This window comes from Hakea prostrata, chromosome 5 (genome assembly GCF_041222555.1).
Source record: "Hakea prostrata isolate BN-2017 chromosome 5, UWA_Hpros_2, whole genome shotgun sequence".
Classification (NCBI taxonomy): domain Eukaryota; kingdom Viridiplantae; phylum Streptophyta; class Magnoliopsida; order Proteales; family Proteaceae; genus Hakea; species Hakea prostrata.
In genome coordinates this window covers 37,137,980-37,165,383 of record NC_142604.1, presented here as the reverse complement: position 1 = coordinate 37,165,383, position 27,404 = coordinate 37,137,980, and positions in this window count along the sequence as shown.

Below are 27,404 nucleotides of genomic sequence, written 5' to 3'. Positions count from 1 at the left end.
GGAGATGGAGATGGATAGGGGTTTAATAGGCTCCAAAGGTATGTAAAAACTTGAGACTTCAGAAAAGAAGGTTTCACTATCATCATCCAACATATCCAAACATTCTTGAAATTCATGATCAAAATCAATCTCAAAGTTGGTAATCAAATCATTAGGAAAATTCAAAGACTCCTCAAGCATATTGATTTTTTCCTCAATTTATGGTTGTTTACCATTCCTGAACATATTAAACTCCACAGTTCGATTGCTAAAAGACAACCGTAAGAGGCCATTTCAACAATTGATTAATGCATTACTAGTAGCCAAAAATGGTCTTCCTAGAATTATTGGGATTTCATCTTTGATTGAAAAAGGTTTAGTATCTAACACAATGAAATCAACTGGGAAAATAAAGTCTCCCACCTTCAATAAAACATCTTCAACCATCCCTTTAGGGATCTTAATTGACCGATCCGCCAACTGAAGAGTAGTTTAAGTTGCTTTCAATTCTCCCAATCCTAGTTGCTTATGAACATGGTATGGCAAAAGATTCACACTTGCACCAAGATCAAGTAAAGCATGTTCAATGTGTGTATTACCTATGACACAAGCTATGGTAGGGCTCCCTGGATCTTTATACTTTGTTGCTACAGGTTGAGTAATTATGGAACTGATGTTACCTGCCAAGAACACCTTTTTGGGAAAACTAATGATTCTTTTATGAGTGCATAAGTCTTTCAACAGTTTCGCATAGGCGGGAATCTAGGATATGGCATCTAAAAGAGGGATATTCACTTCTACCTTTTTGAAGACATAAAAAATTTTCTCCATAGTTGCAGTTTTCTTCTTATTAACTAGACAGCTGGGAAAAGGGGCCTTAGGAACATAAGGACTCTCAGGTGAAATTTGCTCTTTTCTCATTGTTTCAACTAATGGTTCAACAAACTTAGGTACTGCTACAGTAGTTGGCTCATCTTCAACTTCTATGGGTTTCTCAGACAAACCCTTTTTAGGAGGTACTTGAACATTATCCTCATCACAGTGGTCACTACTCTTGCTCTTTTTATTAATATGTGACTCACCTGTTAAATTCCCTTTCCCACTTCGCAATGCAGACACATAATTTATTGAAGATAAAAAAGAAGGGGAGAATTTAACTTGGTTGACTTGATATGGTAAATTTGATGGTCTTTGTTGAATCTGAATCCTAGGATTTAACTCAGGTTGGCTAGGCATTTTACCATTTTCTCGCTCAGATAAAGCACTTGCAAGAGTGAAAATTTGTCTTTCCATATTATGCATAGAGGTCATGAAGGTGCTGGAAAGTACTTCCATATTCTTTTCTAAGGTAGAGAGACGAGAAAACTCCGGATTAATACCTCTGTTGAAACCAAGTGTTGATTCATTTTGTGTAGTGAGAGGCATATGAGGCACAATAGGTGGATTGACAGGTCTAGCTAAATTGGCATTTTGAAAATTTGGTGCTTGAGGAAACAGGACATTTTGATTATGAAAAAATTGTGCACTTTGTTTTTGAGGAGCACCAAATTGATTTTGTGTGGAATAATTGTTTGATCCATTTTGGTTTTGCCCTTGAGAACATGAAAAGTTAGGATGACTCTTCCACCCAGGATTGTACGTGTTACTGTACGGGTTTGGGAACATCGCACTAACATTTTCATGTTGGCCTCCAGAATAGCTAGGGCATTCCCAAATTACATGTGTAGGAGACTGACACCATGCACATATAGCAACAGATTTGTCAACAAAAAGTGATTGATTTGGTTGTGGTGGTACAACTTTTACTACCAAAGTCTCTAGCTTTTTCAAAAGACTATCTATTTGTGCATCCTTATGAACTTGGCTATCAACAAAATATCCTCTACTAGTCCTTTCAGATTCTTGAGTTGACTCCCATTCTCTAGTTCTATCGCTAGGTTTAAAAGAAATTCCCAAGCTTTGGAATCATCAGTGAACGATGTAAATCCTGTGGGGCACATAGATTCCAAAAGTTGCTTAGTTTGATAATCAATACCCTCATAAATTATTTGGCATAAATGCCACAATTCTAAACCATGGTGAGGGCATTCTTGGAGGAGGCTTTGAAACCTCTCCATTACCATAGCAAAAGACTCATTGGGTTTTTGACGAAATTGAAGAATGTCAATTCTTATCTTATTCGTCTTGGAGAAAGGAAAGAATTTCTTCAAGAATATGACAGTGAATTGTTCCCATGTGGTAATGCTATCCAAAGGTAGGCTATAAAGCCACTTTTTGTTTGGTCATTTAATGCAAAATAAACCGTAGTCTTACGGCATCATCAGTGAGTTGTTGTACCTTCATAAGAAAACAAACCTCTTCAAACTCCCTAAGGAACAAATATGCATCTTGATCAGGCAACCCATGAAATTGGGGTAACATAGACAGATAATTAGGTTTAAGTTCAAAGTTGTTACCCCTTACATCAGGTAAACGTATACAGGAGGGTTATGCAGACCGAGTTGGGTAAAATCTATCCCTAAGACTCTTAGGTGGAGGTATGTCGCCCATGGTCAAGGTAGATACTCGAACAAGTCGATTGGTGGAATCACGAGTCCAGACACGCATGCACTAACCTCTTAATGCAATTAAAGGCTCTTACGGAAGATGAGTTTTTTTTTTTTTTTAATAAAGAAACTAAAGAAGAAAATAAAATAAAATAAAATAAAACGAAAAACAAAAGGGAAAGTAATGGATTTCCCCACCACAAAGATTGAAACAATGATTCCAAAGCTGTAAGGTTGCCATATAGCTGAGCGCTGTATAGGTTTGACAGCAAGGGAATCCGATAGTCTTCGGAGCCACCTACAATCGAATCCTGGGGATTCTGCAGTAGAGTGGAGACTACTATACGTTTTTGTTTCTACTCAAGTTAAGAGTAATATCTTTGAAAATAAAAATAATATTTTTTTTAATTTTTTTTAAATCACTTCGATTTACCTAAGAATGAGAAAAATAAGATGAACAAATATCTCCCCGGCAACGGCGCCAAAAACTTGTTTTTACAAAATAAAATAACCGCAAGCGTACATTATCGTGTAGCTAACGGGTCGATCTCAGTGAGATATGCCACCTATAATTCAACTTCTTAATAGTAATGCGAGAGTGAAATGATTCAATTTTTATTAATTAATTACTTAAACAAAATCAATGATCCTAATCCATACATTTAATGCAATCGAATTGAAACGAAAAATAAAGTAAACATAACCAATGCATAAATAAAAGACAGGAAAAATAATATGAACAAAGAAATTGCAGAAAGAAATAACAAAGCAATAAACAAATCAATAATAGCAAAAGGGAAACCTTAAATCAAAGAGATGCACAACTGTAGGCATCTTTGATCAAGGACCCAGGGGGAAGGGAGAACAGTAATAAATGCTGAAATTTAAATCATAAATTAAGAATATGGAGGGGTAGATAGAAGCGGGAATGGAGGAGGGAGAGAAAATTATTGAAGAATCTTACTTACTTGCAATTTCTAAACAAAATTTGAATACACGATTCGAATCTCAACCAACCCTAACAACCAGATCTAGAATAATCTAGATCTGCAATTGCTAGACCCAGAGAGAAAGCGAATCCTCTTGAAACTTGAATTTGAACTTGAACTTGCATTGATAAAACTAAAGGAATTACACTTGCATAAAAGAAAAATTACACAACTTCAATCTTCCTAAACATTTAATCTAAAAACTAGAACCCACAAATTAATCAAAGAACTAGAGAAAACTTAGAGCAAACTAAAGAGAATAGAAAGTGCAAGACTAAAGTAAACAAAAGAGAAAATCAAGTGTTAACTAGACCTAAGAGGGAGGTAATATTTATAGAAGAAGGAGAATAATTTACAAACAAGGAAAAAAAATAATAAGAATAAGAGTAAAATAGAAAAAGAAAAAAATCAAATAAAGGAGCAAAAATTCGTTAGAAATAAAGAGAGAGAGAGAGAGAGAGAATAAGTGGAGAAATTAAATATAAAAAATAAAAAGAAAAAACTTGCTTTTGAAGCACGAAAAACGTGAAATATATATATATATATATATATATATATATATATATATATATATATATATATATATATATATATATATATATATATATATATATATTTTTGTTAACAAAAATATAAGTGGGTTGATTATTAAGGAAATAAGAAAGTAAATAAAATAGAAAGTGGGGAGAGAGAAAAAAAAAACTAATTAGAGAAATAATTAAAATTTAGAAAAAAATGAAATCTTTTAAAATAGAAAATCCTAGTATTTGACTACTTGTGGGCCCCATAAAATTCTCAATTACAATAAAGAAAAATAAAATAAAAATCCTAATCTAATTTTACAAGATATTCTGGAGTTGGCCCATAATTGCATATCTAACCCATCATGCTCCAAATTATACCCACTTTCACACTTGAGAATTTGAACGGACCTCTTGACATGTAAAAATCGCATGTGTAATACCCAAAACTCCAGATATTCGCTTAAGTCCTAAAAATTCATAAAATCTGCAAAAACAACAAAAAACCCAAGGTAGCTCCATTCAAAGTGTGTAAAATGCATGCTTTATTCCCTAAGATTTCACACATAAATGTGCTCATCATATACTATCAATAGATGGCCGCTGCTGGATAGAAAAAGAGTTCAATTTCTTGATATAATCATTGTCCCAGGGTTTGCAAATATTTTATTAAAAATGCGATAAAAGAGGAGAGCTTGTGTAATGCCCCAATCTCCATGTTAGTATTGATCAAGGATCGACGTTACTTAGGCCGTGAACCAAAAAAATCTGAGAGGGTTATCCTTAGACAATGTGAATAAATAAAATTCACCAAAAACACAATAGATTGCAGCGAAAATTATTTAAATTTAAATTTGAAATGCTTCCATGAATTGTCTCATAATTTAATGAAATCTAAATAAACATCTAAATTCCAAGAATTACATCAAATAGAAAATTTTAAAATTAATATATCCTAAGAAATGTAGTAGACATGATCTTGATCTTCATCCCCTAAATATCAATCATCCCTTTGATCGAGTCCATCCTCTATAGAAGTAAGGAGTAAGTTTTGGGAAAAAACTTAGCAAAGTACAACCTAACACATATCAACAATTTCCCTTCTTTTTATACTTGTTATTTAATTAAATAATAATTTTATAAAAAAAAATGAAAGTCATGATATACCTAATGATATGTATGAGACTCAATGATGCTAAGATATAAATAAACCACACCCTCATTGGTCTAGGATTGATAGGATGTCCCATACCGTTACATGGCCTGTGCACGTTATACAGCTCAACATCCAACTTCCCGAACCAAATGTTTTCCAAACTCAATGTATGTTACATGCCGTTACATGGCCTACGTCCGTTACATAACCCTAACATATATTCTTATTCAAAAACACAACTACCATCTCATATGCATACATGGTCTAAGGTCAATAGGATGTCCAATGCTGTTACGTGATCTGCACATGTTACACAACCCAACATCCACCTACCCTAAACAAATATTTTGAAATCAATGTATTCTATGCCGTTTCACGGCTTGCGCACGTTACACAACCTTAACATACATTCTCATCCAAAACACTTACTATCTTAACATCACAGATAATGCTAATATAATCATGACATGTCTTAATGAATCATATGCAAACAATGCAAATCATATGGAAAAATGAATTTCGATATAATCTATTATCAAATCGATAATACAACAATAAACAGCACAATAAAACACAAATCAAAAGACACATTCATGCTCATAGAACATATTAGTAAATTTGAGGAATAGATTAATTACTGGTAGATCATAGTAATCTCATAAAACTAATCTAAAAATAATACATATATATACTCAAAGACAATATGTTAATAAATCAAGATAGGCATAATCTAAAATGTGTTCATACTCAAGATCAAATTTTTAAATGAAAAGAACAAATCATTTACTAATAAAATTATGTAAAACTAACATCATCTAAAACGTATCATACCCAAAATCAAATTATTTAATTTAAAGAACAGATTAATTACTAATGAATCATATAAATATATTATTCATCTAAAATGCATTTATACTCAAGATCAAATTATAAATTAAAGAAAAGAATCAATTATTAAGAAGTCACATGAAACTATAAACGTGATCGTAGAAAAAGAGAACAATAACATGTTGAAAACATGAAGATTGTACTTATTATGGCGAAATCACAAAAAGAATAACCACCCTTAGATAGAGGGCCTTCAATGCTCTATATTATTCTCTTGTATTCTCTACAACCTTGTCTTTCGTCTTTATTATTGCTTAATCAATATGAAATTCTTTTGTTTAATATACTCACCATCAGTTACTCTCTCCCCTCAATATTCTTTCCTCTATGTTTTCACCATCAATCAATCTTCTTTCTCCCATCAATATTCCCTCACTATACTCTCCTCTTAAAATTTCTCATTTTCTTGTATTCCAATATTTAGTTTCTTTCAATATTCCTCAATATTCCCTCCATATTTTTTCCTCATAAATTCCCACATTTTCTTGTTTTTCCATACTTTTTAGTTTTCTAGATATTTGCTTCCCTTTTCTACAAGATTCCCATATTTATGGGATATTCGCTTCCCTATTCTACCAATTTGATTCTTATATTTGCAATATTTGATTTGTCTTTTATTCCCCTACTTATGCATACGTTTCTATTTATGCAATACTTTATTTGTCTTCTATTTCCCTCTTTATGAAATATTTTTATTCCCTTATTTATGCAATATTTTTTACCTCCAAGCATGAAATCCCTTAGATTCCAAATTAGATATGGGTGGGGTCAAAACAATACCAAAACGTCTAAGTTATGCAGCTAAGGCATTGAACCTTGGACTTCCTTCATTATGCAAGGTGATTGTTAACTGTTTAGTTAATCGTCAACTTATGATTGAATTTAGCAAATTAATTCTATTAAGTATGTTAATCCCATACCAGTTCGGCCTTTAAGTTTAAATATTTGAATATCAAGACAAAATGCCAACACTACCCTTTTGCTTTAGTCACGGGTGTTACATTCCTCCCCCCCTTATAAAAATTTTGTCCTCAAAATTTTGTTCATAGAAGATCTGGGAGGGTAGAAAGCATATATATCTACTCAAAAATCGAAGGGCTTGAAGGCTTCTTTTGCACATTTATCTATCAATCTCTTGATTCCTCAACATCTGACAAAGCCGGTGGTAGGGCAAGTTGATAAGTTATTGTTCCTACCTTCTTTAGAATTTCAAAATGTCCAATGAATCTAGGGCTTAGCTTGCCCTTCTTCCCAAATCTGATTATGCCTTTCATGGGTGAGACCTTCAAGAACACCTTGTCACCTACCAAGAGCTCCATCTCCTTCCTCTTCATATCCGCATGACTTTTTTTATTGACGATCCTGAGCTACCGTCAATCTCTTCTTAATCAAGCTAATCTTCTCTTGGGCATCAACAATTAAATCAGGACCAATCACCTTTCTTTCTCCGACCTCAACCCAATATAGTGAAGAGTGACATCTTCTACCATAAAGAGCCTCATAAGGAGCCATACCAATGGTTGCTTGATAACTATAATTACACGTGAACTCCACTAGAGGTAGGTATTTCTCCCAACTCCCTTTAAAATCTAACACACAAGCCCTTAACATGTCCTCAATGATTTGGTTCACCATTTCTGTCTGCCTATCTGATTGAGGATGGAAAGCAGTACTGAAATTCAACTTGGTGTCCATTGCTTCATTGATGCCCCTCCATAATCCAGAGGTAAACCTGGAGTCTTCGTTTGATACTATTGTCAAAGGTACACCATGTAGTCGAACAATCTGGTCCACATACACCTGTGCCATGCGATCCATAGAATATGCCATGGAGTAGGGCAAAAAGTAGGCCGTCTTTGTCATGCTATCAATACAACCCATATAGCATCATGTCCCTTCTAAGTCTTGGATAATGCAATTATAAAATCCATGCTGACAGAGTCCCATTTCCATTGTGGAATTTCATATGGCTGCAATAGACTGGATGGCCTCTGATGCTTAGCCTTTACCTAGTGGGAAATCAAGCACCTCTTTACATAGTTGGCAAAGTCCCTCTCCATATTCTCCCACCAATAATGCTCCTTTAGATCACGGTACATCTTGATACTTTCAGGGTGTATAGAATATGGAGTAATATGAGCTTCCTCAAAGATTCTCCTTTACCTTATCATCATTAGGCACACAAATTCTCTTGCCATATCACAACATCCCATCATCACTGATGTTGAATATTGACCCATTCCCTTATTGTAGTGCCTTGCCAGCCTTACTCATCAGTTTTTTGTCCTTCTTTTGCCCTTCCTTGATTGAATACTTTAATGCACATGCTCATATCTACAGAGTAATCAGCTAGCTTTTCAACAATTATGCCCAGCTATAGACTTTCAATCTCCTCTTTCAACTTAATTTGAGTAGTCAACATTGCTGTAGACAAGCCCTATGATTTCCAACTGAGTGTGTCTGCAACAACATTTGCCTTGCCTAGGTGATACAGTCGTAATCTTTTATCAACTATACCATTTGCATTACCTCGTGTTTAACTATTTTTAAGTAAAGAAATACTTGAGGCTCTTATGGTCAGTGTAAATCTCAAATTTCTCCCTATTCAAGTAATGTCTCCAACTTTTAACGGCAAAAACTATCACATCCACCTAGCCAATACCCTATTCGTAGTACTCGAGTGTGTGATCCATAGCCCCAAAGATCAGTTCGAGGAAATCAACTTCCCACATTTACAATAATACAATCGAGAACAAGACTAAATCAATGTTTAAGTATTATAAATGAATAATCATGTAAAGATTCAAGAGAAATTACCGTTTGATCAAAGTGCGGAAAAGTTACCAAAAGAATAAATCAAGTATAGAGTGTAGTGGAAAATCACCCTATAATAGCAGACTCACAGGTTGGCAAATCAGATAGTGAACCTTGGCCTAAGAGACCTTCTCTTACCAACCTGTTCATCCTATCTAAGCCAATATGTCTTAGTTTAGCATGCCACAAATTAGAATCAATACACACAGTATTTTGGCAAACAAAAGCACTATTAGAATTAAATGAATAATCAATTGTATCCAATACAATGAAACCATTATTAAGAAAACCATAACTATAAACTGTATCACCCATATACAAAACCAAAGAATTGTTTTCAAATACAACTCTAAAACCATGTCTTAAAAGATAAATAACAGAAACAAGATTTCACCGAATGTCTGGAGCATACAGCACATCATGGAGCAACAACGTCTGGCCACCTCACAAAACTAATTTGCATGTGCCTATTCCATGAACCTTCATGCTTGAGTTGTTCCCCATCGTTATTCTTTTGCTTCCTCTTGGAATACGATGGTATTCCACGAAGCTCGAGCGTTCCCTTGATATGTGTTATGTTGCACCTGAATCAACAATCCACAAAGGATTTAGTTCAACAAGCATAGTAGAACTTGTTACATAACAAGATGAGGTATAACACATAGTACATACCTCTTGCTCAGTGCAATCACGAGCAAAATGACCAGGCTTTCGGCACTTGAAGCAAATCAAAGCTGATTTCTTCTTGCCAGCACTAGTCCCCCTTGAACGCTTGGGGCCACTCTTGTTTTTGTTCCCACCCTGGTTATTTTGCTTAGACCGCTGAGGTTGAGCTTTCTCTCTCTTGCGCTTGAAGCCTGCACCCTTACTAGTGCTAGCTTCAGCAACAAATACATCAGTTTGAGGGGCATCGGCCAACATCCGATCCTCATCAAGCTCAAGGTGCTTGGCAGCTTGATCAAAAGTCTTGACCTCATCAGCATGAGTCAAGAAGATCTTCATATGCTCCCAAGTCTTTGGCAATGACCTGATGACTGCGGAGACTTGCTCCTCATCAGTCTTCTGGCGCCCACATGCGCTCAACTCACTAATCATGTTAGACATGATGGTTATATGCTGCCTCATGGTGTGACCCTAGCGCATCTTATAACCGTCAAAGGTGAGTCTGAGCTAGCGGCCTCTTGTGGTGGAAGTCCCTCCGTATTGGAACTTCACAGCCTCCCACAAAGACTTTGCAGTCCTATGCTTCTCATAACGAAGCATCAGGTCATCCCTCATGGAGCTCAGGATTATAATCTTAACAACCCGGTCTTTCCTCTTCCAAGCATTGTATGTATCAAGGTCCCTACGATGCTGTGCAGTGGTACCTTTCTCAGGTGGGTTCATGGTCTGGTTTATGGTCTCTAACATATCCTGCTCTTCCAAGAGATATTGCACCTTTCAGTGCCACATGTCATAATTCCTCTCATTTAGCTTATCTCCTTTAGTGAGGTCAGCAACTATGCTCTTTGTAGCAGCTATTTATTCTAGAGATATTACATACAAGAATGAGTTCAATAAATCTAGCATAAAACACAACTCATACAACAACAAATCACACTAGCATAGTCAACCTATGGGATAAACACTTAAACCAAAAGAGATGCTAACAAACATTCAATCAAATTCTCATGCAAACCCACATAGACTTATACACTAGTTTCATTCTGTGCAAGAAACATGATTGATAGACCCATAAAAAATAACAGTTTTATTAAAATAAAACATGCAATCATGTTAATGCTATAAGGTGGTTCACACAGAACACTTCTACCTCATTAGCTCCCACTAGGCCCCATTAGGCCCTCAATGCTCAAACATCACATAGATTGTGAGCCATTGATGTCCAGTAAATAGAAACACATTCAAAACTGGACAAAAAAACAACGTTTTTTTCATGAACGAATTTTTTTTCAAAAAATGGTAAAAACACGTTTTTTCACCCCAAAAAAAATCATCCAAAAACACAAAAAAAATCCAACAATAAATTTTAAACAAAATTAATTATCATGGATAATCATTTCATGCAAAAATTTACAAGGGAAATTCTCAAGGATCCTCCCATTCGAATCCGAACCCAAAACATAAGGGTTTCCAAAAACCCTATCAATTCTCCTATGGGTTTCATATTAAACCCTGGATTCTCTGCGGGTTTCCATAAACCCTTGATCCTCCCATTGGATCCATTCATTGAAATTAAAAAATGGGGAGGAACAAAGAAGCGTGGGAACCAATGGCTCTGATGCCAATGTTGGTAATACTCCAATTAGTTCAATTCAATTAATTGAAGGGGGAAAGATTCCTTACCTGGATTCGCTTTCCCTTTTGTGAAGTATTCGCAGCGGAAGTAAATCTGGATTCACGTTCTCATTCCACCACCAAATCTCTACCGGGATGATTCCACAATCATAAGGAAAGGGAAGTATTTCCACAACCCAAATGCTGTGTGGAAAAAGGATGGATGAGTGATTTAAAGCAAATGAAGGAAACCTCCAATGAGTTTCTCTTTCCTGCGATTCTTGGAGAGAGGGAGAGAGATGGGAGCCGCCTCATTTTCTTTGAAAACTTACGTAATGTAAACTCACTCACTTATGCGGTGGTTACCAAAATATATAACCCTATTTTCTAACCGCCCTAATAGTGAGTTTTCCAAATTTGCCCTTGGGCATTTAATTTATTAATTATATTAATAAATTCCAACAGTTCTCAATGGAGATTTTGGCTAATGATACCATATTAACTAGAATCAAGAATCCTTGGCTGCACTATAGAGGTGCATCCTTTATTCATAAAAAATCTTGTGAGATACAATCAAAGACGATATGGTGAGACAAGGTACATTGTGTTTGAAATGAAAGATAAACTACTATACGTAACAAAGGTGTCACTGATGGAAATATCAATTGTCAAGATTGTGAGGCATGGTGGATCTTCAAAATGATGGAAAAATATTGGAATATGGATATCATGCCATCTATAGAGGACCTGCAATATACGGTATGAGAATATGCCATCTATAGAGGATCATGCTAAGGTGGCAAGGATCTTTAGTTGATAGAGAGGTTAACAAACTAGTGTCATGTTTTTAAATTATTCAGTTTTATTTTCTAAATTGAGCAAACGATATTTATGCCGATTTCTAGCAAAAGTGTCCAAGAAGTTTGATCTTAGTAGAGTAAATCCAGCTTTTAGTGCTTCTAGGATTTCTCTGGAGAGCCTAATATAATCCTTTTTTTGCCTCCCCCAAAAAATAGAGAAAAAATAATAAATAATAAATAAAAAAAGGTCATGCTAGAGCAAAACTTGTCATTAGATATTATAAAGGATGTTTTCTATATGGTCATACTTGGAGACAACAATTGATATATATGTGCGGTTTTAGGCATTACTTCTTGTTGATACTGTAAAAAATATTTTGTAGCATTTGGAGTGGGACCTAGCTAGGCTGGTGCATATGATGTGGTGGTGCCTAAAGTGCCCAGCATTTGATGGACACCACATGTATTCCAGTAAATCTCAGCCGAATGCAAAAAAGAATGGTTTGGTTCAGATCAAGGAAAAACTGGTTTATTTCATTTAAGTTGGTATAATCTGCACATGCTCTTTTGTGCGACTGAGATTTAATGGAATCCACATGGCGTCCATCTAATGTTGGGCACCACAAGAACCACCACATCAGATGCACCGGCTTGGCAGTAACTCTAAAATTGCAGTCAAAGCTATTAATAATTGTCATTTATTCCCTTGGAAAGTATAGCAACAATGGCTTGAGGTCCCTCAGAGCTCTAGTCATTGTGTCACATCCACCCAACCGGTACCCTATCTGGCATACCCGGGATGTGATCCACAGCCCCAAAGATCCATAGTCCAGGGACCACACCACCCACATCGACGATAACACAATCATGAACAATCAATATCAAGCTAAACAATTGATAATAATATAATTCGGAAATGAGATACCAAAGATAATCAGAGTGTGAAATAAATATCTTATCAGATAAGATAAAAAGGTAGTGGGCAGAATCCACTCCTTCAATCAATCGGAAGTGAGGTCAAATCTAATTAATTACAATCCCAAGTTATAAAGATAAATCAAAAGTTATTACAATTCCTCCAAGTTTAATGGACACAAAAGAAAGGGGATGGGCATCTACCCATAAGTCTCCTCCACAATAAATAAGTTCTCTTCAAAAGTGAACACCATAGAGATCCAACATGGCTGCTCCCAAACTATCCAAAGGCTAACCCTGATACGCCGAAGGATCTTCTTCGGTACCGTCACCGAAGTCTTCATTGTAGCTAGCCTCCGGATAGTAGTATGGGGTATCCGCGTCCGCCTCGGGGAACATACCATCAGAATAATCACCTGTAGAGTAGTCTAACACAACATTGCAACAGAAAAGGAATGAGTTCAAAAGAACTCAGCAAGGTAGTTATTGCACAACACATAAGCCACATGGTAACAAAATAAAATAATGCAAATGATATGAGACATATGATGTAATATGATTCTAACTCTAAGTATACTAGTCATCTATGGTAGACATACTTTAAGTCGTAGCACCATACTTCTTTGGGTAGTCTCAGTCACTCATCATCGGGGGGAATTGGGTCCTGCACCCCTCTCGAACAAATCCATGGTTGGGGGTTTCGGTCACCACTCTCTCACATCACCATTTGGTTTAAGTATTGGCGCATGTCAAGGTAAAGCCTAGCCCAATGCAAGTCATCACTTAGTCATATCATGTCAGTTCCAGATACGTCCATTCCTCCCCTCTCGAGATCCTTTCCGGTATCCTTCACACTAGAGTCACGGATATTACCCACCGGACTCATCAACCTTATTGGTCATCCACAAATAGTAGACGGGAAGCTCTCACGTCCCCTCACGGATCATTTCACAGGTCTTGAGTGCCCGTGAGCCCAAGTCTAGCCATTTGCAACCCTACCAATAAATGGCCCCTTTCGGGTATTCGCAATGCAATTTATGTCCTCTCACGGTGTAAAACCCAGCCCTAACCTTGACCCGGAAACCTTGTTATTTGTAGGTCCGATGACCCGAAGTAAAGTAAGAAGTCAGCTTTGGGCCATCCCAGTGGAGGACTTGGTGTCTGGCTTTGAATCCATGAAAGTTGATGATGAAGTTCTATTTATGGAAACTGAATCTTGATGAAGATCGGATTAGTTGATGGACTTGGAGTGCTCTCTATCTTGGTTTGAAGGCATTTCTACCTATTAGGTAAGTCACTTGGCATGTGTGCAAAACCCCTTTAGGATTGGATTTGATCTGGGCCTTCAATTCCCTGTTTTGGATTTGCTGTCAGCATTGGTCGACTGATTGGTCGACTAGGCCAGTCGACCAATCCACTCGACCAATGAGTGCTGTCTTTGGCAATTAGGTTTTTCTTGCTCTATTTAAGTCCAATCTCGAGTCCACTTCGTATTTGCTGCCTCCAAACTCTTTGGAACGAACCAAAGACCTCTGCAAGTCATCTCCCTTGCATCCTTGGTGATTTTCTTGACGGATCTTCGTCGAAACTCTTCCTTTTCGTCAAAAGGTATGTCTACACTCTCTTCTTCTCCTCTATCTCTTATTTTCTTTCCTTTTTGAGTTGAGACAGGAGAGGAGATGCTGCATTCTCTGTTGCAAACATCTCTGGACTTGTCTCTCATGATCATCCTAAGGATTAGAGGCTAGAACAATGATCTTAACCATGATCATTGCAAGCTTTTGAAGGAATCATGATCAAACCATGATCAAATCTTGTTAAACTTCTGATTTGAATTCTGATCTCCTTGGATCTTCTATATTGATCATGTTAGTAGTTAATTGCTGTGTTTTCTTTTCATGAACCATGATCTATCAATCTCTAGTTGTTCTCTTCTACCATACTATGTGTTCTTCATGAATCATGGTAGTTACATATATGGTAGGTTTTGTTTCCTTATTTAGATTTATGCTTTTAAGCCTATTTCCTTGAAGATCTAAGTATGTTTTCATGATACCTTTACCTGAAGCAATGATCCATCCTCCTATTATTCTTGTCTTTGATTTCTATTTCGAATTCATCAAGATCCATGGTTAATCTAATTATGGTAACTTTTTGTTTCCTAATTTGGATCTTGATGTCTTGTTTGGATTAATGTTTTGAGGTCCCCTATATGTTAGAATACTACTGATGTAGTTTACCCCTTGGTTAGTACCCTTTTGAACCACCAAATTCGGATTTCATATCTTAAAACTCTGTTTTTTAGGCTATCGTCTCGCATTGATCGATCGATTGGTCGATCGGACCATCGACCAATCCACTCGACCAATGAGTTCAAAGAACTCCAGAATTGGTCTGTGTTGGATGTTTTGGTATATTTTCTGTTAGGGATCTTTCCTAATATGTTGTATACACTTGTTTAGGACCTTCTTCTTGAGTTTGCCAAGATCTTACTTGACTTCTTAGGATTCCTTTGCGAGTTATAAAAGGTAAGGATGGTTATTTCCTTAATTACATAGATAGCATGAATCTAGTTTCTATATTTGAATATCATTGATATGTTTCCTAAATTAGATTCTTACAATGATATACTACTGTTGCATAACCTTGATTACAGTAGCATTGCTTAAATTGATTCATGTATGATTTACTTACCAATTATATACAAGTGATTGTAATTATTGATTTCTTTCCATATATGAAGTTACCATATATGTGATGATATGAATTGATGCATGTGTATGCTTAAGTATGGTTTGGAAAGGAGAGGTGTCCTTTTGACACTTCTGTCCTTGGACTACTACGGGAATATTATGGGATGTTTCCGGAGATGCCCTCCGGACACCTTCCTAAACTGTTGGATGACATATCTAGGATTGTCTAGTAGTGTTTGGCTAGGATGTCCTGTTATGTCAGACCCTAATCGGAGGGGTATTGAGACCGAACGACCCGTGGTAGCAATGGGGATTCATGGGCGCTCAAGACCGGTAACCAACCCGTGAGAGGACAGGAATCACATTGTGGGGGCCATTTATTGGTAGGGTTGCATATGGTTAGACTTGGGCTCACGGGCGCTTAAGACCGGTAACCAACCCGTGAGAGGACGTGAGAGCTTCCCGTTTACCATATGTGGATGATCAATAGGGTTGATGAGTCCGTAGTCAGGGACTATGAGGACTCTAGTGTGAAGGATACCGGAAAGGATCGTCGTGGACGAGGAATGGACGTATCTGGATCCGACTTGATGTAACTAAGTAGAAGACTTGCATTTGGCTAGGTTTTACCCTGACATGCGCCGGTACTTAGACCAATGGTGATGTGAGAGAGTGGTGACTTAACCCTCAGCCATGGAATGTCCCGAGGGATGCCGGACCCATTACCAACTGATGATGAGTGATTGAGACCTTCCTAAAGATGTACGGTGCTATGACTTAAAGCATGTCTGCCAATAGAGATCAGCATATATAGAGTTAGATTCATTCATTCATTGCTTGTCTCATATCATATTGCATTTATGTTTGTTCAAAATCCTCGCCATTTATGATATTATGGATTTAATTGCCTTACCGAGTTTCTTTGAAACTCATTCCTTTATTGTACAATGTTTGTTAGACTATCCTGCAGTACTTGAATATTATGACGGTTCCTATGAAGAAGCGCAAGGCGAAGAGGCATATCTCCAGGAAGGTGATTGCGGTTACCACAATTACACTCGAAGATCCCGCGAGTGGTTATGCTCCGTACGATGCTTAGTCCGACCATTGAGTGGAAGCGTCCTTGTGCCATTTATGAGATTTACACTTATAAGGATGTTGTCTATAAAGTGGAGAACAATTTAGTTACCCATTGTACTTGCTACTGGGATTAGATTTTGTCTAGTTTATTCTCTGTTCGAGCTACTTTTCCGCTGGTTGTAGAGTGGGATTTTTGCCTCACTTTACTTATCTCGTCCGACACTCGATTATATCTAGTATTCCGATTTATTTATGATTCATTCTTTCCTTATTGGATCTATGGTTTATCTTCCGCACTTTTATTATGATTGTTCATGATTATGTTATTGTGAATGTGGGAGGCTGATCACTCGATACCCGATCTTCGGGCCGTGGATCACACTCTCGGGTATGCCGGATAGGGTACCGGGCCGGGAGGATGTGACAGATTGGTATCGGAGCCCAAGGTTCGAGGAGATCCTAACCACAAAAGACAATAATTGAACATTCCTGAGTCATCGATCTGAAATGACTCTTCTACTCTTAAAAGTGAATAATAGAACACTGAATTAGAAACTTAACCTTTGAGGCATAACAGAACATTTCAGAATAACATACCATAATTATACTTCAACAAATGTCACTAATGCAAGGAAAAGAAAGGTGCATAATATACAATAATTAAGTGAAACAAAATGAACTTCATTAATTTCAAAAGTTTTTACAACGATTAACATCTGAAATGCATAAATGGAAATCCTAGGGTACAATCTATCTAGGTGATCTTCTCCGATCTCTCGTATGCTCGAACTCCTCCGCTAGCCGAGTCACCCGATGCTCTATCCTATCCCGTCGTGACTCCATCCTCTCATACATCTTCTCTCGTCCGACCTCCATCCTCTCTAGCATGGAAGTCATCGATCTCATCCGTGCCCCAAGATCCGAAGTCTCCGGAACTGCATGTGAAGGGCCACCTGCCTCGTAGTGTGATGAAGGAAACTCGTGATGCACTGGCTCAGCCTCATGCATATCTGCATCATCTCCGGCCCGATCATCACTATCGGGACCGATATCCTCTCCTCCATCCTCCGACCCCCGATCCTCATCCTCCGATTCCTCATCATCCTCACCCTCCGGACCAGGAGATCTCTCCGATCGCTGTAGTCTCATCCGACGAATGGTCCGAGTCCCAATAGAGTATCCCCGTGAACCGGTGTCCACCGGTGTATCCTCGAAACTCACCCCGAAATGCCCGAAGATCAAAGTCGGTAGCCTCCCATAGCAAAGGTTCCGTATGCTAGGCCGCAGAACTAAGTCCAAGCATGACCCGCTGAATGATGTAGGAGAGATCGATCTCGAAGCCCATGTAGATGCGGTAGATGACTAAGGCCTCCATCACCGTGACCCGATGGTGATGTCCGGCTTTCGGCATAATGTTTAGGCCGACATGCGACCGATAATCCGTGCAGAGTCCGTCATCCGTCCGCTGGTCCAAGGAGTGAAGCATCGACGGCTATCCCATAGCGTAGAGCATATCTCGCGTAGCTCGTGCGGCATCGATGGCTGTCCGGATCTGCTCCTGCAGGTATCCACACACACCGCCGTGGATAGTAAGGAACCCGCAAGATCTCAGCCGTTGTCCGGGTGGAGAAGCGAATCCGAGTCCGGAAGACCCCGCTCCCGAGGACAAGTCTAAGTGGATGTTCTTGGCCTCGAGCCTCCTCTCGTGTAGGTAAGGTTGCTTTGAAGAACAACCTCACTAGTTCCGGGTATACCGGCAGATCCTCGGTGAAGAGATGAGTCCACCGCAATGTGTTGAATCTCTCGCCGAATCCTAAAGGCTCGAGCTGGCGTAAGTGAAGTAGACGTCCCATCTCGATATTGCAAGAATCGCGAAGTAGGCCTCGTACAGAACTCGGCCCGAGGTGTGTCAAACATGTTTGGTCTCCCTAACCTCCCGTCTAGGCTCAAGAAGGAACCCGACCTCTGCCCCTAAGAGCACCTACAATGCGACCACGACCTCTACCTCGTCCTCGCCCTCCCCTCTGCATAGTGGATATCTGAAACAAGAGACAATTCCAGTTAGTGCTACCTTAAGATTTGAGCCAAAAGGGTATTTTCGTAATTTTTCGGAAAATTTCAAATTTGGGGGAAATTCGATTTGAACATACTAGCATGTGCGCAATACTTGGAATTTCATGTCTATGAAGTTTGTTTGATGAAAATCGATCGAAAACTTGGATTAAAGCGAAAAATTCAGCAAGAAGGAAATTTGGGGATTTTGCAATTTAGGTCAAAATTGGATTTTTGAAAAGTTGAAATTGGTTTAATCAAATTGTATGGACCTATCTACAATGTCATCTTGAGCATGTAGCATTTGATCTCGTGCGAAAATTTCAAGCGGTTTGAGAGAAAACAAGATTTTTCTAAAGATATCGATTTCGGTATAAAAACATTGCGAGATGAACACCAATATGTTAGAACTTGTTGTCTATGCATGGCATTGTGTTTAAAACCTAAGGAATATGTTTCTAAGCATTCCTAAGCATGATTTCTAGCATTGGATACAAGCAAAGCATGGTTTTGATTGAAATGCAAGCATGAGAAGATGAAAATGGAAGAAAGAATGAGAGATTTACCTTGTTTGTGATGATTGTGGGTTGTTGTGTTGTTGTTGAAGCACCAAATCACCTCAAGAACACTTGTGAGAACTCTTGGAGACTTTCCCTAGAGCTCTCTCACCTTTGGAAGAAGTTAGAATGAGGTTGGAATGTGAAAATGAGGCTTATAATGCGAATTTTCGCATTCTGCTCGCATTGGTCGACTCATTGGTCGACTGGGGTCGATCGACCAATCGCTCGACCAATGGTCACGAGACCTCTTTTGCTGTTGAATTTTTGGAAAATGTGATTTTTGCCTTATGGATTATTGTTTGATGACTATATGGATATATTTAAGCATGATTTAAGTTTTCAAATCATTTGGACTTGTGGTTTATGTTGAAACTTCAAATTCGGTATTTTGATGTTCTCGGTTTTGCAGAATGGTTACTCTGAGAAGTGGGCGTGGTGAATCCAGTGGTCAAGGAGGTGGTGAAATACCTCATGGTGGTGGTGAGATACCTCATGGAGGTGGTGAGATACCTAATGTTGATCAGGGTACCCATGAGATACCTGGTGCCCCGAATGTTGGAAGTTTCCGAGATATTGACAATATTATGGGCAATATGATGCAGCAGCAAGCAGCTCAGTTCAACCAGATGTTGGTGGGTTTCATGACTCTGCATAATGAGACCCGAGCTGGTGCTAATGTGAATCCTCATGCCGCGATCCTGAATGCGGGAGGTTTAGCTGAACTCCTTATACTACCTTGATGGAGAGTTTTTTCGAAGATGCAAGTACCCACTTTCACTGGAGTTACCAAGGACCCCTTGTTCCCTAACAAGTGGCTTCGTGAGTTGGAGAAGGCTTTCCGACATCCGCAATGCTCGGAAGCTCGTAAGATTCTGTTGCTTTGAACAGTAGTTACAACAAGAAGCTGATGCATGGTGGATCTCCACTCGGCCTGTCTTGGAAGGTTTGCATGCAGGAGGTGTAACTTGGGAGTTGTTTAAAGAGGCTTTTTGTATGAATTACTTTCCCGAGGCGGTGAAAGATGCGAAGGAAGCTGAGTTCATGATTCTTACTCAAGGAACTCTCGTGTCGTGTTGGAGTACCAACGAAGTTCGAGGAGCTTCATTTCTTTGCTCCAGATTCTGCGAAGGATGACCTCGCCAAAGCAAAGAAGTTCTTCAAAGGACTGCGCCCTGCCATTAAAGCTTACCTCACAGTCCCAGCCTATAGTGAGCTATGCTCAAGTGGTGCGAGAACTCGAAGAAGTTGGAAGAAACGAGAGAAGGAAAGTGCTCGTGTGCAAAAGCCACGGCAGATCAAGGAATTATGGTTTGGTGGATCGTAATGACCGTCGTTTTGTGAGACCTACACCCTACCCCACTCCTACCTTTTAGGCTAAGAGTGTAGGTCGAACACGGGTTTTCAGCAGCCCGGCCGGTTTAGGGCGAGTATGGCGGAAACCGACCACCAGCAAGTGCAAGTGCAAGTGCAAATGCAAGGCCTTTTGTTCGAAGCCCTTTGTTGCAGCCACCCTGTTGGATCCAAGCAATCCTGTTTGCTTCTACCGCAAGCAAGCTGGTCATTTCGCTCGTGCTCTGTCCGAGCGGCCCGCCCAAGAGCCCGCCCCGGTGGTGAAGAGTGCTCCTGCTCCTCCCTCTCGGTAGAGTTTTCAGTATTTCCGATCTTGAGCGGGATCCAAGCCATGAAGTGATTACAAGTACATTGTTAGTTGCTTCTATTTCTGCATTTGTCTTATTTGATACGGGTGCATCCCATTCGTTCATGTCATCTGCATTCATCAAGAAGACTAACCTAATCCCTGAGAAGTTGTCTAGTTGTTTATTGATTAGTACACCTACTTGGTCTGTTGTGAAACTAGATAAGGGGTTATCTAAATGTCCCGTGTTGATTGGTGAGAAGAACTTGGAAGCCGGGTCCTGTTCCTTTGTTCCTCAAAGAAGATTCGGTTCCATATTTGTGGAAGTCCGGTCTTAGAATTTCGGGGTGAAAAGAGAAGGGTTTGTAAGAAGGTGTTGTCCGCACCGATGCAAGTCTATGCCCTAGTGGATGATGCTTCATCCGAAGGCAAGGGTAAAGTGGAGAAAAGAGTCGATGAAGTCGAGGTTGTCTGCGACTCTGTTGATGTCTTCCCCGATGATCTATCGGGAGTGCCTCCGACAGGGATGTCGAGTTTTCTATTGATCTCGTCCCCGGTGCCGCTCCGGTATCTAAAGCTCCGTATAGGATGGCTCCTACCGAGTTGAAAGAGTTGCAAAATCAGTTGAATGAGCTCATTGATAGAGGTTTCGTACAGCCTAGTGTGTCACCTTGGGGAGCTCCGGTCTTGTTTGTCAAGAAGAAAGATGGTAGTATGCGCTTGTGCATCGACTACCGTGAGTTGAATAAGCTGACTATCAAGAATAGATATCCGCTGCCCAGAATTGATGATCTCTTCGATCAGTTGAAGGGTGCAGTTGTGTTCTCAAAGATTGACTTAAGGTCCGGATATCACCAATTGAAGGTGAAGTCTAGTGATATCTTCAAGACAGCTTTCCGAACGCGGTATGGTCACTAAGAGTTTAGAGTCATGCCCTTCGGATTGACCAATGCTCCTGCGGTGTTCATGGACCTCATGAACCGAGTATTTCACGATGTGCTTGATAAGTTTGTGATTGTTTTCATTGATGACATCTTGATCTATTCGAAGAGCGAAGAAGAGCATGCGAGTCATCTAAGTTTCACTTTGCAAAGGTTGCGAGAAAAGAAGTTGTTCGCTAAGTTTAGCAAGTGTGATTTCTGGTTTAAAAGACTGGTATTCCTTGGTCATGTGGTTTCAGCTGAAGGTATTCCTGTCGATCCTGAAAAGGTTCAAGCTGTGGCTGATTGGGAAAGGCCGAAGTCGGTAACGGAAGTAAGAAGTTTTCTTGGATTGGCGGGTTACTACAGAAGGTTTATTGAGAACTTTTCTCGGTTGGCTGCTCCTATGACTAAGTTGACCAGGAAAGAAGAAAAGTTTGTTTGGTCTGACGCTTGCGAGAAGAATTTCCAAGAGTTGAAAGATAGATTGACAAGTGCCCCGGTTTTGACTATACCTGATAGTTCCGGTGGTATGACAGTTTATACCGATGCGTCAAAGATTGGATTGGGTTGCGTACTGATGCAACATGGCAAGGTCGTAGCCTATGCTTCTCGGCAATTGAAAGATTATGAGTGGAATTACCCCACTCACGATCTAGAACTTGCCGCCGTTGTCTTTGCTTTGAAGATTTGGAGACATTACCTCTACGGTGAGAAGATTGCCATTTTCACGGATCATAAGAGTTTGAAATACTTCTTTACCCAAAAGGAGTTGAACATGAGACAAAGGAGATGGTTGGAACTAGTCTCCGATTATGATTGTGATATTCAGGTATCACCCAGGGAAAGCAAACGTTGTTGCTGATGCTCTTAGTAGGAAGAACCAGAAGAAGACTTTGGGTTTGAATGCTTTGAGTTTACCATTGTGGTCTTCTATTGAGAGTTTTGATTTGGAAATCGTCCCTGAGAATTCTGATTTCATTCTTTCTGCCATGACGGCAAGATCTGGTCTTAGAGATAAGATTGTTGCTCTGCAGAGTTTTGATCAAGAGCTTTTGATCAAAGTTGAGAAGATTTCTTCGAATCCTGAGTCGGACCCCGACTTTGGTATATCCATGGATGGTGCTTTGTTGTTTAGAGGAAGACTGTGTGTGCCTGCAAAGGAAGAAATTAAGAAAGAAATATTGAAGGAAGCACACCGATCGGTCTTTACTATACACCCGGGAAGCACCAAGATGTACAAGGACTTGAAGGAACATTTTTGGTGGATTGGTCTGAAGGCTGATGTTGATGATTTTGTTGCCAAGTGTGAGACTTGCCAACGTGTGAAAGCCGTTCGACAACCTCCATCTGGATTACTTCAGCCTCTTCCTATTCCTAGTTGGAAGTGGGAGGATATCTCTATGGACTTTGTGACTAGCTTGCCTCGAACAAGTAAAGGCAATGACACTGTGTGGGTGATTGTTGATAGGTTGACCAAATCAGCCCACTTCATTCCTATGAAGATCACTCATACTCTGGATAAGCTAGCAAGGCTTTATGTGGATAATGTGGTTCGTCTGCATGGTGTGCCATTGAGTATTGTTTCGGATCGTGATCCTAGGTTCACCTCAAGGTTTTGGAATAGTTTGCGAAGGCCTTGGGAACCCAATTGAACTTGAGTACAGCTCATCATCCACGGTCGATGGACAATCGAGCGGACAATTCAGACATTGGAAGACATGCTCGGATCTTGTGTGGTGGATATGGGTGGTAATTGGGATGAACACCTAGCTTTGGTTGAGTTTGCCTATAACAACAGTTATCAAGCAACAATAGGCATGGCTCCATTCAAGGCTTTGTATGGCAGTACTTGTAGGACACCTTTGTACTTGGATCGAGACAGTTGAAAGAAAAGTCTTAGGTCCTGAAATGATTGAAGCTACGAGTGCTATGGTAGATATGATAAGAGAAAGGATTAAGTTTGCCCAGTCAAGACAGAAATCTTATGCTGATAAGAGAAGGACCGATTTGGAATTTCAAGTTGGAAAGAAAGTATTTCTGAAAGTTTCACCAATGAAGGGTGTGATGAGATTCAATGTTAAGGGAAAGCTTAGCCCTCGTTACATTGGACCTTTCGAGATTTTGGAAAAGGTTGGACCTGTTGCGTATCGATTAGCATTACCTCCGCCTCTTGCTGGTGTTCACAATGTGTTTCATATTTCGATGCTCCGAAAATACATAGAGAATCCGGAACACATTTTGCAGCAAGCACCTGAAGGACTTAGTGCTGATTTGACCTACGATGAAGAACCGGCCGAAATCTTGGATAGGAAAGACAAGCAGCTGCGGAATCGCACCATCCCTTTGGTGAAGATTCGGTGGAAAAACCATACCCCTGAAGAAGCTTCTTGGGAGAAGGAAGAAGACATGAAGGAGAAGTTTCCTTACCTCTTTGGAAGCACAGGTACGCTTTCAATTTCGAGGACGAAATTTCTTTAAGGGGGGAGAATGTAAAACCCAGCCCTAACCTTGACCCGGAAACCTTGTTATTTGTAGGTCCGATGACCCGAAGTAAAGTAAGAAGTCAGCTTTGAGCCATCCCAGTGGAGGACTTGGTGTCTGGCTTTGAATCCATGAAAGTTGATGATGAAGTTCTATTTATGGAAACTGAATCTTGATGAAGATCGGATTAGTTGATGGACTTGGAGTGCTCTCTATCTTGGTTTGAAGGCATTTCTACCTATTAGGTAAGTCACTTGGCATGTGTGCAAAACCCCTTTAGCATTGGATTTGATCTGGGCCTTCAATTCCCTGTTTTGGATTTGCTGTCAGCATTGGTCGACTGATTGGTCGATGGGCCAGTCGACCAATCCACTCGACCAATGAGTGCTTGTCTTTGGCAATTAGGTTTTTCTTGCTCTATTTAAGTCCAATCTCGAGTCCACTTCGTATTTGCTGCCTCCAAACTCTTTGGAACGAACCAAAGACCTCTGCAAGTCATCTCCCTTGCATCCTTGGTGATTTTCTTGACGGATCTTCGTCGAAACTCTTCCTTTTCTTCAAAAGGTATGTCTACACTCTCTTCTTCTCCTCTATCTCTTATTTTCTTTCCTTTTTGAGTTGAGACAGTAGAGGAGATGCTGCATTCTCTGTTGCAAACATCTCTGGACTTGTCTCTCATGATCATCCTAAGGATTAGAGGCTAGAACAATGATCTTAACCATGATCATTGCAAGCTTTTGAAGGAATCATGATCAAACCATGATCTAATCTTGTTAAACTTCTGATTTGAATTCTGATCTCCTTGGATCTTCTATATTGATCATGTTAGTAGTTAATTGCGGTGTTTTCTTTTCATGAACCATGATCTATCAATCTCTAGTTGTTCTCTTCTACCATACTATGTGTTCTTCATGAATAATGGTAGTTACATATATGGTAGTTTTTGTTTCCTTATTTAGATTTATGCTTTTAAGCCTATTTCCTTGAAGATCTAAGTATGTTTTCATGATACCTTTACCTGAAGCAATGATCCATCCTCCTATTGTTCTTGTCTTTGATTTCTATTTCGAATTCATCAAGATCCATGGTTGATCTAATTATGGTAACTTTTTGTTTCCTAATTTGGATCTTGATGTCTTGTTTGGATTAATGTTTTGAGGTCCCCTATATGTTAGAATACTACTGATGTAGTTTACCCCTTGGTTAGTACCCTTTTGAACCACCAAATTCGGATTTCATATCTTAAAACTCTGTTTTTTTTAGGCTACTATCTGCATTGGTCGACTGATTGGTCGACTGGACTAGTCGACCAATCCACTCGACCAATGAGTTCAGCAACTCCAGAATTGGTCTGTGTTGGATGTTTTGGTATATTTCCTAATATGTTGTATACACTTGTTTAGGACCTTCTTCTCAAGTTTGCCAAGATCTTACTTGACTTCTTAGGATTCCTTTGCGAGTTATAAAAGGTAAGGATGGTTATTTCCTTAATTACATAGATAGCATGAATCTAGTTTCTATATTTGAATATCATTGATATGTTTCCTAAATTAGATTCTTACAATGATATACTACTGTTGCATAACCTTGATTACAGTAGCATTGCTTAAATTGATTCATGTATGATTTACTTACCAATTATATACAAGTGATTGTAATTATTGATTTCTTTCCATATATGAAGTTACCATATATGTGATGATATGAATTGATGCATGTGTATGCTTAAGTATGGTTTGGAAAGGAGAGGTGTCCTTTTGACACTTCTGTCCTTGGACTACTACGGGAATATTATGGGATGTTTCCGAAGATGCCCTCTGGACACCTTCCTAAACTGTTGGATGACATATCTAGGATTGTCTAGTAGTGTTTGGCTAGGATGTCCTGTTATGTCAGACCCTAATCGGAGTGGTATTGAGACCGAACGACCCGTGGTAGCAATGGGGATTCATGGGCGCTCAAGACCGGTAACCAACCCGTGAGAGGACAGGAATCACATTGTGGGGGCCATTTATTAGTAGGGTTGCATATGGTTAGACTTGGGCTCACGGGCGCTTAAGACCGGTAACCAACCCGTGAGAGGACGTGAGAGCTTCCCGTTTACCATATGTGGATGATCAATAGGGTTGATGAGTCCGTAGTCAGGGACTATGAGGACTCTAGTGTGAAGGATACCGGAAAGGATCGTCAAGGACGAGGAATGGACGTATCTGGATCTGACTTGATGTAACTAAGTAGAAGACTTGCATTTGGCTAGGTTTTACCCTGACATGCGCCGGTACTTAGACCAATGGTGATGTGAGAGAGTGGTGACTTAACCCCCAGCCATGGAATGTCCCGAGGGATGCCGGACCCATTACCAACTGATGATGAGTTATTGAGACCTTCCTAAAGAAGTACGGTGCTATGACTTAAAGCATGTCTGCCAATAGAGATCAGCATACATAGAGTTAGATTCATTCATTCATTGCTTGTCTTATATCATATTGCATTTATGTTTGTTCTGAAATCCTGCCATTTATGATATTATGGATTTAATCGCTTCTTCCGAGTTTCTTTGAAACTCATTCCTTTATTGTACAATGTTTGTTAGACTATCCTACAGGTACTGAATATTATGACGGTTCCTATGAAGAAGCGCAAGGCGAAGAGGCATATCTCCAGGAAGGTGATTGCGGTTACCACAATTACACTGAAGATCCCGCGAGTGGTTATGCTCCGTACGATGCTTAGTCCGACCATTGAGTGGAAGCGTCCTTGTGCCATTTATGAGATTTACACTTATAAGGATGTTGTCTATAAAGTGGAGAACAATTTAGTTACCCATTGTACTTGCTACTGGGATTAGATTTTGTCTAGTTTATTCTCTGTTCGAGCTACTTTTCCGCTGGTTGTAGAGTGGGATTTTTGCCTCACTTTACTTATCTTGTCGACACTCTGATTATATCTAGTATTCTGATTTATTTATGATTCATTCTTTCCTTATTGGATCTATGGTTTATCTTCCGCACTTTTATTATGATTGTTCATGATTATGTTATTGTGAATGTGGGAGGCTGATCACTCGATACCTGATCTTCGGGCTGTGGATCAC